This window comes from Montipora capricornis, chromosome 11 (genome assembly GCF_036669925.1).
Source record: "Montipora capricornis isolate CH-2021 chromosome 11, ASM3666992v2, whole genome shotgun sequence".
NCBI lineage: Eukaryota > Metazoa > Cnidaria > Anthozoa > Scleractinia > Acroporidae > Montipora > Montipora capricornis.
In genome coordinates, this window is record NC_090893.1 from 14570419 (window position 1) to 14585161 (window position 14743).

Here is a 14743-nt window from a genome sequence, read left to right on the forward strand (position 1 = left end):
TGGAAAGCTAAACTATCCTAGATTTTGACTATGCAAAAAACCGCGCGAAAAAACACCTATTAGACGAGGAATGGCGATTTTTCCAAAGGCATCGAAAACCGCGGTTAGGGGGGACCAAGGGAAAATTCTCAAAAACGGCTGATTTTTTGGGCAAACTTCGGAAGGCTAAAAAAATAGGAAATACAAGTCGCCTAATAGCCTAATTTGTATGGATGGAAAGCTAAACTATCCTAGATTTTGACTATGCAAAAAACCGCGCGAAAAAACACCTATTAGACGAGGAATGGCGATTTTTCCAAAGGCATCGAAAACCGCGGTTTTTCGCCAAAGTGCAAAGGGGGGACCAAGGGAAAATTCTCAAAAACGGCTGATTTTTTGGGCAAACTTCGGAAGGCTAAAAAAATAGGAAATACAAGTCGCCTAATAGCCTAATTGGTATGGATGGAAAGCTAAACTATCCTAGATTTTGACTATGCAAAAAAAACACGGAAAAAAACACCTATTAGACGAGGAATGGCAATTTTTTCAAAGGCATCGAAAACCGCGGTTAGGGGGGACCAAGGGAAAATTCTCAAAAACGGCTGATTTTTTGGGCAAACTTCGGAAGGCTAAAAAAATAGGAAATACAAGTCGCCTAATAGCCTAATTGGTATGGATGGAAAGCTAAACTATCCTAGATTTTGACTATGCAAAAAACCGCGCGAAAAAACACCTATTAGACGAAGAATGGCGATTTTTCATAGGTATCGAAAACCACGGTTTTTCGCCAAAAATGCAAAGGGGGGACCAAGGGAAAATTCTCAAAAACGGCTGATTTTTTGGGCAAACTTCGGAAGGCTAAAAAAATAGGAAATACAAGTCGCCTAATAGCCTAATTGGTATGGATGGAAAGCTAAACTATCCTAGATTTTGACTATGCAAAAAATCGCGCGAAAAAACACCTATTAGACGAGGAATGGCGATTTTTCCAAAGGCATCGAAAACCGCGGTTTTTCGCCAAAGTGCAAAGGGGGGACCAAGGGAAAATTCTCAAAAACGGCTGATTTTTTGGGCAAACTTCGGAAGGCTAAAAAAATAGGAAATACAAGTCGCCTAATAGCCTAATTGGTATGGATGGAAAGCTAAAATACCCTAGATTTTGACTATGCATAAAACCGCGCGAAAAAACACATATTAGACGAGGAATGGCGATTTTTCCAAAGGCATCGAAAACCGCGGTCTTTCGCCAAAGTGCAAAGGGGGGACCAAGGGAAAATTCTCAAAAACGGCTGATTTTTTGGGCAAACTTCGGAAGGCTAAAAAAATAGGAAATACAAGTCGCCTAATAGCCTAATTGGTATGGATGGAAAGCTAAACTATCCTAGATTTTGACTATGCAAAAAACCGCGCGAAAAAACACCTATTAGACGAGGAATGGCGATTTTTCCAAAGGCATCGAAAACCGCGGCTAGGGGGGACCAAGGGAAAATTCTCAAAAACGGCTGATTTTTTGGGCAAACTTCGGAAGGCTAAAAAAATAGGAAATACAAGTCGCCTAATAGCCTAATTGGTATGGATGGAAAGCTAAACTATCCTAGATTTTGACTATGCAAAAAACCGCGCGAAAAAACACCTATTAGACGAGGAATGGCGATTTTTCCAAAGGCATCGAAAACCGCGGTTAGGGGGGACCAACGTAAAATTCTCAAAAACGGCTGATTTTTTGGGCAAACTTCGGAAGGCTAAAAAAATAGGAAATACAAGTCTCCTAATAGACTAATTTGTATGGATGGAAAGCTAAACTATCCTAGATTTTGACTATGAAAAAAACCGCGCGAAAAAACACCTATTAGACGAGGAATGGCCATTTTTCCAAAGGCATGGAAAACCGCGGTTAGGGGGGACCAAGGGAAAATTCTCAAAAACGGCTGATTTTTTGGGCAAACTTCGGAAGGCTAAAAAAATAGGAAATACAAGTCGCCTAATAGCCTAATTGGTATGGATGGAAAGCTAAACTATCCTAGATTTTGACTATGCAAAAAACCGCGCGAAAAAACACCTATTAGACGAAGAATGGCGATTTTTCATAGGTATCGAAAACCACGGTTTTTCGCCAAAAATGCAAAGGGGGGACCAAGGGAAAATTCTCAAAAACGGCTGATTTTTTGGGCAAACTTCGGAAGGCTAAAAAAATAGGAAATACAAGTCGCCTAATAGCCTAATTGGTATGGATGGAAAGCTAAACTATCCTAGATTTTGACTATGCAAAAAAAACACGGAAAAAAACACCTATTAGACGAGGAATGGCAATTTTTTCAAAGGCATCGAAAACCGCGGTTTTTCGCCAAAGTGCAAAGGGGGGACCAAGGGAAAATTCTCAAAAACGGCTGATTTTTTGGGCAAACTTCGGAAGGCTAAAAAAATAGGAAATACAAGTCGCCTAATAGCCTAATTGGTATGGATGGAAAGCTAAACTACCCTAGATTTTGACTATGCAAAAAACCGCGCGAAAAAACACCTATTAGACGAGGAATGGCGATTTTTCCAAAGGCATCGAAAACCGCGGTCTTTCGCCAAAGTGCAAAGGGGGGACCAAGGGAAAATTCTCAAAAACGGCTGATTTTTTGGGCAAACTTCGGAAGGCTAAAAAAATAGGAAATACAAGTCGCCTAATAGCCTAATTGGTATGGATGGAAAGCTAAACTATCCTAGATTTTGACTATGCAAAAAACCGCGCGAAAAAACACCTATTAGACGAGGAATGGCGATTTTTCCAAAGGCATCGAAAACTGCGGCTAGGGGGGACCAAGGGAAAATTCTCAAAAACGGCTGATTTTTTGGGCAAACTTCGGAAGGCTAAAAAAATAGGAAATACAAGTCGCCTAATAGCCTAATTGGTATGGATGGAAAGCTAAACTATCCTAGATTTTGACTATGCAAAAAACCGCGCGAAAAAACACCTATTAGACGAGGAATGGCAATTTTTCCAAAGGCATCGAAAACCGCGGTTAGGGGGGACCAAGGGAAAATTCTCAAAAACGGCCGATTTTTTGGGCAAACTTCGGTAGGCTAAAAAAATAGGAAATACAAGTTGTCTAATAGCCTAATGGGTATGGATGGAAAGCTAAAGTATCCTAGATTTTGACTATGCAAAAAACCGCGCGAAAAAACACCTATTAGACGAGGAATGGCAATTTTTCCTAGGTATCGAAAACCACGGTTTTTCGCCAAAAATGCAAAGGGGGACCAAGGGAAAATTCTCAAAAACGGCCGATTTTTTGGGCAAACTTCGGTAGGCTAAAAAAATAGGAAATACAAGTCGCCTAATAGCCTAATTGGTATGGATGGAAAGCTAAACTATCCTAGATTTTGACTATGCAAAAAACCGCGCGAAAAAACACCTATTAGACGAGGAATGGCAATTTTTCCAAAGGCATCGAAAACCGCGGTTTTTCGCCAAAGTGCAAAGGGGGGACCAAGGGAAAATTCTCAAAAACGGCTGATTTTTTGGGCAAACTTCGGAAGGCTAAAAAAATAGGAAATACAAGTCGCCTAATAGCCTAATTGGTATGGATGGAAAGCTAAATTATCCTAGATTTTGACTATGCAAAAAACCGCGCGAAAAAACACCTATTAGACGAGGAATGGTAATTTTTCCAAAGGCATCGAAAAGCGCGGTTTATCGCCAAAGTGCAAAGGGGGGACCAAGGGAAAATTCTCAAAAACGGCTGATTTTTTGGGCAAACTTCGGAAGGCTAAAAAAATAGGAAATACAAGTCGCCTAATAGCCTAATTGGTATGGATGGAAAGCTAAACTATCCTAGATTTTGACTATGCAAAAAACCGCGCGAAAAAACACCTATTAGACGAGGAATGGCGATTTTTCCAAAGGCATCGAAAACCGCGGCTAGGGGGGACCAAGGGAAAATTCTCAAAAACGGCTGATTTTTTGGGCAAACTTCGGAAGGCTAAAAAAATAGGAAATACAAGTCGCCTAATAGCCTAATTGGTATGGATGGAAAGCTAAACTATCCTAGATTTTGACTATGCAAAAAACCGCGCGAAAAAACACCTATTAGACGAGGAATGGCGATTTTTCCAAAGGCATGGAAAACCGCGGTTAGGGGGGACCAAGGGAAAATTCTCAAAAACGGCTGATTTTTTGGGCAAACTTCGGAAGGCTAAAAAAATAGGAAATACAAGTCGCCTAATAGCCTTATTTGTATGGATGTAAAGATAAACTATCCTAGATTTTGACTATGCAAAAAACCGCGCGAAAAAACACCTATTAGACGAGGAATGGCGATTTTTCCAAAGGCATCGAAAACCGCGGTTAGGGGGGACCAAGGGAAAATTCTCAAAAACGGCTGATTTTTTGGGCAAACTTCGGAAGGCTAAAAAAATAGGAAATACAAGTCGCCTAATAGCCTAATTGGTATGGATGGAAAGCTAAACTATCCTAGATTTTGACTATGCAAAAAACCGCGCGAAAAAACACCTATTAGACGAAGAATGGCGATTTTTCATAGGTATCGAAAACCACGGTTTTTCGCCAAAAATGCAAAGGGGGGACCAAGGGAAAATTCTCAAAAACGGCTGATTTTTTGGGCAAACTTCGGAAGGCTAAAAAAATAGGAAATACAAGTCGCCTAATAGCCTAATTGGTATGGATGGAAAGCTAAACTATCCTAGATTTTGACTATGCAAAAAAAACACGGAAAAAAACACCTATTAGACGAGGAATGGCAATTTTTTCAAAGGCATCGAAAACCGCGGTTTTTCGCCAAAGTGCAAAGGGGGGACCAAGGGAAAATTCTCAAAAACGGCTGATTTTTTGGGCAAACTTCGGAAGGCTAAAAAAATAGGAAATACAAGTCGCCTAATAGCCTAATTGGTATGGATGGAAAGCTAAACTATCCTAGATTTTCACTATGCAAAAAACCGCGCGAAAAAACACCTATTAGAAGAGGAATGGCGATTTTTCCAAAGGCATCAAAAACCGCGGTCTTTCGCCAAAGTGCAAAGGGGGGACCAAGGGAAAATTCTCAAAAACGGCTGATTTTTTGGGCAAACTTCGGAAGGCTAAAAAAATAGGAAATACAAGTCGCCTAATAGCCTAATTGGTATGGATGGAAAGCTAAACTATCCTAGATTTTGACTATGCAAAAAACCGCGCGAAAAAACACCTATTAGACGAGGAATGGCGATTTTTCCAAAGGCATCGAAAACCGCGGCTAGGGGGGACCAAGGGAAAATTCTCAAAAACGGCTGATTTTTTGGGCAAACTTCGGAAGGCTAAAAAAATAGGAAATACAAGTCGCCTAATAGCCTAATTGGTATGGATGGAAAGCTAAACTATCCTAGATTTTGACTATGCAAAAAACCGCGCGAAAAAACACCTATTAGACGAGGAATGGCGATTTTTCCAAAGGCATCGAAAACCGCGGTTAGGGGGGACCAAGGGAAAATTCTCAAAAACGGCAGATTTTTTGGGCAAACTTCGGAAGGCTAAAAAAATAGGAAATACAAGTCGCCTAATAGCCTAATTCGTATGGATGGAAAGCATAACTATCCTACATTTTGACTATGCAAAAAACCGCGCGAAAAAACACCTATTAGACGAGGAATGGCGATTTTTCCAAAGGCATCGAAAACCACGGTTAGGGGGGACCAAGGGAAAATTCTCAAAAACGGCTGATTTTTTGGGCAAACTTCGGAAGGCTAAAAAAATAGGAAATACAAGTCGCCTAATAGCCTAATTGGTATGGATGGAAAGCTAAACTATCCTAGATTTTGACTATGCAAAAAACCGCGCGAAAAAACACCTATTAGACGAGGAATGGCGATTTTTCAAAGGTATCGAAAACCACGGTTTTTCGCCAAAAATGCAAAGGGGGGACCAAGGGAAAATTCTCAAAAACGGCTGATTTTTTGGGCAAACTTCGGAAGGCTAAAAAAATAGGAAATACAAGTCGCCTAATAGCCTAATTGGTATGGATGGAAAGCTAAACTATCCTAGATTTTGACTATGCAAAAAACCACGCGAAAAAACACCTATTAGACGAGGAATGGCGATTTTTCCAAAGGCATCGAAAACCGCGGTTTTTCGCCAAAGTGCAAAGGGGGGACCAAGGGAAAATTCTCAAAAACGGCTGATTTTTTGGGCAAACTTCGGAAGGCTAAAAAAATAGGAAATACAAGTCGCCTAATAGCCTAATTGGTATGGATGGAAAGCTAAACTACCCTAGATTTTCACTATGCAAAAAACCGCGCGAAAAAACACCTATTAGACGAGGAATGGCCATTTTTCCAAAGGCATCGAAAACCGCGGTTTTTCGCCAAAGTGCAAAGGGGGGACCAAGGGAAAATTCTCAAAAACGGCTGATTTTTTGGGCAAACTTCGGAAGGCTAAAAAAATAGGAAATACAAGTCGCCTAATAGCCTAATTGGTATGGATGGAAAGCTAAACTATCCTAGATTTTGACTATGCAAAAAACCGCGCGAAAAAACACCTATTAGACGAGGAATGGCGATTTTTCCAAAGGCATCGAAAACCGCGGCTAGGGGGGACCAAGGGAAAATTCTCAAAAACGGCTGATTTTTTGGGCAAACTTCGGAAGGCTAAAAAAATAGGAAATACAAGTCGCCTAATAGCCTAATTGGTATGGATGGAAAGCTAAACTATCCTAGATTTTGACTATGCAAAAAACCGCGCGAAAAAACACCTATTAGACGAGGAATGGCGATTTTTCCAAAGGCATCGAAAACCGCGGTTAGGGGGGACCAAGGGAAAATTCTCAAAAACGGCTGATTTTTTGGGCAAACTTCGGAAGGCTAAAAAAATAGGAAATACAAGTCGCCTAATAGCCTAATTAGTATGGATGGAAAGCTAAACTATCCTAGATTTTGACTATGCAAAAAACCGCGCGAAAAAACACTTATTAGACGAGGAATGGCGATTTTTCCAAAGGCATGGAAAACCGCGGTTAGGGGGGACCAAGGGAAAATTCTCAAAAACGGCTGATTTTTTGGGCAAACTTCGGAAGGCTAAAAAAATAGGAAATACAAGTCGCCTAATAGCCTAATTGGTATGGATGGAAAGCTAAACTATCCTAGATTTTGACTATGCAAAAAACCGCGCGAAAAAACACCTATTAGACGAAGAATGGCGATTTTTCATAGGTATCGAAAACCACGGTTTTTCGCCAAAGTGCAAAGGGGGGACCAAGGGAAAATTCTCAAAAACGGCTGATTTTTTGGGCAAACTTCGGAAGGCTAAAAAAATAGGAAATACAAGTCGCCTAATAGCCTAATTGGTATGGATGGAAAGCTAAACTATCCTAGATTTTGACTATGCAAAAAACCGCGCGAAAAAACACCTATTAGACGAGGAATGGCGATTTTTCCAAAGGCATCGAAAACCGCGGTTTTTCGCCAAAGTGCAAAGGGGGGACCAAGGGAAAATTCTCAAAAACGGCTGATTTTTTGGGCAAACTTCGGAAGGCTAAAAAAATAGGAAATACAAGTCGCCTAATAGCCTAATTGGTATGGATGGAAAGCTAAACTATCCTAGATTTTGACTATGCAAAAAAAACACGGAAAAAAACACCTATTAGACGAGGAATGGCGATTTTTCCAAAGGCATCGAAAACCGCGGTTTTTCGCCAAAGTGCAAAGGGGGGACCAAGGGAAAATTCTCAAAAACGGCTGATTTTTTGGGCAAACTTCGGAAGGCTAAAAAAATAGGAAATACAAGTCGCCTAATAGCCTAATTGGTATGGATGGAAAGCTAAACTATCCTAGATTTTGACTATGCAAAAAACCGCGCGAAAAAACACCTATTAGACGAGGAATGGCGATTTTTCCAAAGGCATCGAAAACCGCGGTTTTTCGCCAAAGTGCAAAGGGGGGACCAAGGGAAAATTCTCAAAAACGGCTGATTTTTTGGGCAAACTTCGGAAGGCTAAAAAAATAGGAAATACAAGTCGCCTAATAGCCTAATTGGTATGGATGGAAAGCTAAACTATCCTAGATTTTGACTATGCAAAAAAAACACGGAAAAAAACACCTATTAGACGAGGAATGGCGATTTTTCCAAAGGCATCGAAAACCGCGGTTTTTCGCCAAAGTGCAAAGGGGGGACCAAGGGAAAATTCTCAAAAACGGCTGATTTTTTGGGCAAACTTCGGAAGGCTAAAAAAATAGGAAATACAAGTCGCCTAATAGCCTAATTGGTATGGATGGAAAGCTAAACTATCCTAGATTTTCACTATGCAAAAAACCGCGCGAAAAAACACCTATTAGACGAGGAATGGCGATTTTTCCAAAGGCATCAAAAACCGCGGTCTTTCGCCAAAGTGCAAAGGGGGGACCAAGGGAAAATTCTCAAAAACGGCTGATTTTTTGGGCAAACTTCGGAAGGCTAAAAAAATAGGAAATACAAGTCGCCTAATAGCCTAATTGGTATGGATGGAAAGCTAAACTATCCTAGATTTTGACTATGCAAAAAACCGCGCGAAAAAACACCTATTAGACGAGGAATGGCGATTTTTCCAAAGGCATCGAAAACCGCGGCTAGGGGGGACCAAGGGAAAATTCTCAAAAACGGCTGATTTTTTGGGCAAACTTCGGAAGGCTAAAAAAATAGGAAATACAAGTCGCCTAATAGCCTAATTGGTATGGATGGAAAGCTAAACTATCCTAGATTTTGACTATGCAAAAAACCGCGCGAAAAAACACCTATTAGACGAGGAATGGCGATTTTTCCAAAGGCATCGAAAACCGCGGTTAGGGGGGACCAAGGGAAAATTCTCAAAAACGGCTTATTTTTTGGGCAAACTTCGGAAGGCTAAAAAAATAGTAAATACCAGTCGCCTAATAGCATAATTTGTATGGATGGAAAGCTAAAATATCCTAGATTTTGACTATGCAAAAAACCGCGCGAAAAAACACCTATTAGACGAGGAATGGCAATTTTTCCAAAGGCATCGAAAACCGCGGTTAGGGGGGACCAAGGGAAAATTCTCAAAAACGGCTGATTTTTTGGGCAAACTTCGGAAGGCTAAAAAAATAGGAAATACAAGTCGCCTAATAGCCTAATTGGTATGGATGGAAAGCTAAACTATCCTAGATTTTGACTATGCAAAAAACCGCGCGAAAAAACACCTATTAGACGAAGAATGGCGATTTTTCATAGGTATCGAAAACCACGGTTTTTCGCCAAAAATGCAAAGGGGGGACCAAGGGAAAATTCTCAAAAACGGCTGATTTTTTGGGCAAACTTCGGAAGGCTAAAAAAATAGGAAATACAAGTCGCCTAATAGCCTAATTGGTATGGATGGAAAGCTAAACTATCCTAGATTTTGACTATGCAAAAAACCGCGCGAAAAAACACCTATTAGACGAGGAATGGCGATTTTTCCAAAGGCATCGAAAACCGCGGTTTTTCGCCAAAGTGCAAAGGGGGGACCAAGGGAAAATTCTCAAAAACGGCTGATTTTTTGGGCAAACTTCGGAAGGCTAAAAAAATAGGAAATACAAGTCGCCTAATAGCCTAATTGGTATGGATGGAAAGCTAAACTATCCTAGATTTTGACTATGCAAAAAACCGCGCGAAAAAACACCTATTAGACGAGGAATGGCGATTTTTCCAAAGGCATCGAAAACCGCGGTTTTTCGCCAAAGTGCAAAGGGGGGACCAAGGGAAAATTCTCAAAAACGGCTGATTTTTTGGGCAAACTTCGGAAGGCTAAAAAAATAGGAAATACAAGTCGCCTAATAGCCTAATTGGTATGGATGGAAAGCTAAACTATCCTAGATTTTGACTATGCAAAAAACCGCGCGAAAAAACACCTATTAGACGAGGAATGGCGATTTTTCCAAAGGCATCGAAAACCGCGGCTAGGGGGGACCAAGGGAAAATTCTCAAAAACGGCTGATTTTTTGGGCAAACTTCGGAAGGCTAAAAAAATAGGAAATACAAGTCGCCTAATAGCCTAATTGGTATGGATGGAAAGCTAAACTATCCTAGATTTTGACTATGCAAAAAACCGCGCGAAAAAACACCTATTAGACGAGGAATGGCCATTTTTCCAAAGGCATCGAAAACCGCGGTTAGGGGGGACCAAGGGAAAATTCTCAAAAACGGCTGATTTTTTGGGCAAACTTCGGAAGGCTAAAAAAATAGGAAAGACCACTCTCCTAACACCCTAATCTGCATAGATGGAAAGCTAAACTATCCTAGATTTTGACTATGCAAAAAACCGCGCGAAAAAACACCTATTAGACGAGGAATGGCCATTTTTCCAAAGGCATCGAAAACCGCGGTTAGGGGGGACCAAGGGAAAATTCTCAAAAACGGCTGATTTTTTGGGCAAACTTCGGAAGGCTAAAAAAATAGGAAATACAAGTCGCCTAATAGCCTAATTGGTATGGATGGAAAGCTAAACTATCCTAGATTTTGACTATGCAAAACACCGCGCGAAAAAACACCTATTAGACGAGGAATGGCAATTTTTCCAAAGGGATCGAAAACCGCAGTTTTTCGCCAAAGTGCAAAGGGGGGACCAAGGGAAAATTCTCAAAAACGGTCGATTTTTTGAGCAAACTTCGGAAGGCTAAAAAAATAGGAAATACAAGTCGCCTAATAGCCTAATTGGTATGGATGGAAAGCTAAAGTATTCTAGATTTTGACTATGCAAAAAACCGCGCGAAAAAACACCTATTAGACGAGGAATGGCGATTTTTCCAAAGGCATCGAAAACCGCGGTTTTTCGCCAAAGTGCAAAGGGGGGACCAAGGGAAAATTCTCAAAAACGGCTGATTTTTTGGGCAAACTTCGGAAGGCTAAAAAAATAGGAAATACAAGTCGCCTAATAGCCTAATTGGTATGGATGGAAAGCTAAACTATCCTAGATTTTGACTATGCAAAAAACCGCGCGAAAAAACACCTATTAGACGAGGAATGGCGATTTTTCCAAAGGCATCGAAAACCGCGGTCTTTCGCCAAAGTGCAAAGGGGGGACCAAGGGAAAATTCTCAAAAACGGCCGATTTCTTGGGCACAACTTCGGAAGGCTAAAAAAATAGGAAATACAAGTCGCCTAATAGCCTAATTGGTATGGATGGAAAGCTAAACTATCCTAGATTTTGACTATGCAAAAAACCGCGCGAAAAAACACCTATTAGACGAGGAATGGCCATTTTTCCAAAGACATGGAAAACCGCGGTTTTTCGCCAAAGTGCAAAGGGGGGACCAAGGGAAAATTCTCAAAAACGGCTGATTTTTTGGGCAAACTTCGGAAGGCTAAAAAAATAGGAAATACAAGTCGCCTAATAGCCTAATTGGTATGGATGGAAAGCTAAACTATCCTAGATTTTGACTATGCAAAAAATCGCGCGAAAAAACACCTATTAGACGAGGAATGGCGATTTTTCCAAAGGCATGGAAAACCGCGGTTTTTCGCCAAAGTGCAAAGGGGGGACCAAGGGAAAATTCTCAAAAACGGCTGATTTTTTGGGCAAACTTCGGAAGGCTAAAAAAATAGGAAATACAAGTCGCCTAATAGCCTAATTGGTATGGATGGAAAGCTAAACTATCCTAGATTTTGACTATGCAAAAAACCGCGCGAAAAAACACCTATTAGACGAGGAATAGCGATTTTTCCAAAGGCATCGAAAACCGCGGTTTTTCGCCAAAGTGCAAAGGGGGGACCAAGGGAAAATTCTCAAAAACGGCTGATTTTTTGGGCAAACTTCGGAAGGCTAAAAAAATAGGAAATACAAGTCGCCTAATAGCCTAATTGGTATGGATGGAAAGCTAAACTATCCTAGATTTTGACTATGCAAAAAACCGCGCGAAAAAACACCTATTAGACGAGGAATGGCGATTTTTCCAAAGGCATCGAAAACCGCGGTTTTTCGCCAAAGTGCAAAGGGGGGACCAAGGGAAAATTCTCAAAAACGGCTGATTTTTTGGGCAAACTTCGGAAGGCTAAAAAAATAGGAAATACAAGTCGCCTAATAGCCTAATTGGTATGGATGGAAAGCTAAACTATCCTAGATTTTGACTATGCAAAAAACCGCGCGAAAAAACACCTATTAGACGAGGAATGGCGATTTTTCCAAAGGCATCGAAAACCGCGGTTAGGGGGGACCAAGGGAAAATTCTCAAAAACGGCTGATTTTTTGGGCAAACTTCGGAAGGCTAAAAAAATAGGAAATACAAGTCGCCTAATAGCCTAATTGGTATGGATGGAAAGCTAAACTATCCTAGATTTTGACTATGCAAAAAACCGCGCGAAAAAACACCTATTAGACGAGGAATGGCGATTTTTCCAAAGGCATCGAAAACCGCGGTTATTTCCCAAAGTGCAAAGAGAGGACCAAGGGAAAATTCTCAAAAAACGGCTGAATTTTTGGGCAAACTTCGAAAGGCTAAAAAAATAGGAAATACAAGTCGCCTAATAGCCTAATTGGTATGGATGGAAAGCTAAACTATCCTAGATTTTGACTATGCAAAAAACCGCGCGAAAAAACACCTATTAGACGAGGAATGGCGATTTTTCCAAAGGCATCGAAAACCGCGGTTTTTCGCCAAAGTGCAAAGGGGGGACCAAGGGAAAATTCTCAAAAACGGCTGATTTTTTGGGCAAACTTCGGAAGGCTAAAAAATAGGAAATACAAGTCGCCTAATAGCCTAATTGGTATGGATGGAAAGCTAAACTATCCTAGATTTTGACTATGCAAAAAACCGCGCAAAAAAACACCTATTAGACTAGGAATGGCAATTTTTCCAAAGGGATCGAAAACCGCAGTTTTTTTTGCCAAAGTGCAAAGGGGGGACCAAGGGAAAATTCTCAAAAACGGTCGATTTTTTGGGCAAACTTCGGAAGGCTAAAAAAATAGGAAATACAAGTCGCCTAATAGCCTAATTGGTATGGATGGAAAGCTAAACTATCCTAGATTTTCACTATGAAAAAAAACCGCGCGAAAAAACATTTATTAGACGAGGAATGGCGATTTTTCCAAAGGCTTTAAAAACTGCGATTTTTCGCCAAAGTGCAAAGGGGGGACCAAGGGAAAATTGTCAAAAACGGCTGATTTTTGGGGCAAACTTCGGAAGGCTAAAAAAATAGGAAATACAAGTCGCCTAATAGCCTAATTGGTATGGATGGAAAGCTAAACTATCCTAGATTTTGATTATGCAAAAAATCGCGCGAAAAAACACCTATTAGACGAGGAATGGCGATTTTTCCAAAGGCATCGAAAACCGCGGTTTTTCGCCAAAGTGCAAAGGGAGGACCAAGGGAAAATTCTCAAAAACGGCTGATTTTTTGGGCAAACTTCGGAAGGCTAAAAAAATAGGAAATACAAGTCGCCTAATAGCCTAATTGGTATGGATGGAAAGCTAAACTATCCTAGATTTTGACTATGCAAAAAACCGCGCGAAAAAAACACCTATTAGACGAGGAATGGAGATTTTTTAAAATGCATCGAAAACCGCGGTTTTTTGTTAAAGTGCAAATGGGGGACCAAGGGAAAATTCTCAAAAACGGCTGATTTTTTGGGCAAACTTCGGAAGGCTAAAAAAATAGGAAATACAAGTTGTCTAATAGCCTAATGGGTATGGATGGAAAGCTAAAGTATCCTAGATTTTGACTATGCAAAAAACCGCGCGAAAAAACACCTATTAGACGAGGAATGGCAATTTTTCCTAGGTATCGAAAACCACGGTTTTTCGCCAAAGATCAAAGATAGAACCAAGGGAAAATCCTCAAAAACGGCCGATTTTTTAAGGCAAACTTAGGAAGGCTAAAAAAATAGGAAATACAAGTCGTCTAATAGCCTAATTGGTGTTGAAATTCAGTCGACCCTTTGGTTAAACTCAGACTTTGCCGATGATCTGGCCCGTCTTTCACACAACCATGAACAGATGCAAAGCAAGACCACTGGACTGGCGGCAGCATAAAAAAGAACAGGACTGAAGATCAACTGGAAAGAAGCTTAACGAAAAGCTCAAATTCGAGTTCGCTGGCGAGGGGTTGGCAATTGGCCCATGCTCCACCTGGAGCGATGGGCCTAAGTAAGTAAGTAAGTAAGTAAGTCAGATTGCTATTCACCGACGTAGTCCTTGCTTTAAGTCCCTAGCGGTTAAATTACACCTATGTGGTGTTACATTCTTGCCAACGGAGATTAAACCTAATTTCGACTCTCACTAAATCGTGTTTACATAATCAGCCTAAGTTTATTAAAAAGTACCTTGCGAGCAGAGTCTCCATCTAGGGTAATCATCTTCATCATCATTATCATCATTTTATTAATTTAAAGTACAAATTACAACAATAATCCTGCGCAACCCGCAGATAGCAAAGCTAACATTACATTAAGTTACAAGTTAGTAATTAAAAAGAGAAGGTCGCTGAAAAGTTCAACAAAATACTCATGCACAGATTTTTTACTTCGCCTCATAGGAAATTTTCAACCAACCTCTACAGGCAGCAATAACAATAGAGAAATGTACGACTTCTGGCGGACAAACAAGAGAAATTAATGAGAAATTTTTTGTTTTCGTTCACCAACATGGTGGCGATGACGTCACGTGAAAACCTCCTATGTGCAATGTCATCGACCTCTTCAGATTCAAAAGAAAAACATATTTAATTTCATATATTGGCACCGATCAGGATAATTAATCCCCGTTAGTGATGAACGCAAGCAACAGATAGGTTTGCGGAATTTGATTGTAAACAGATTTTCCCAATAAG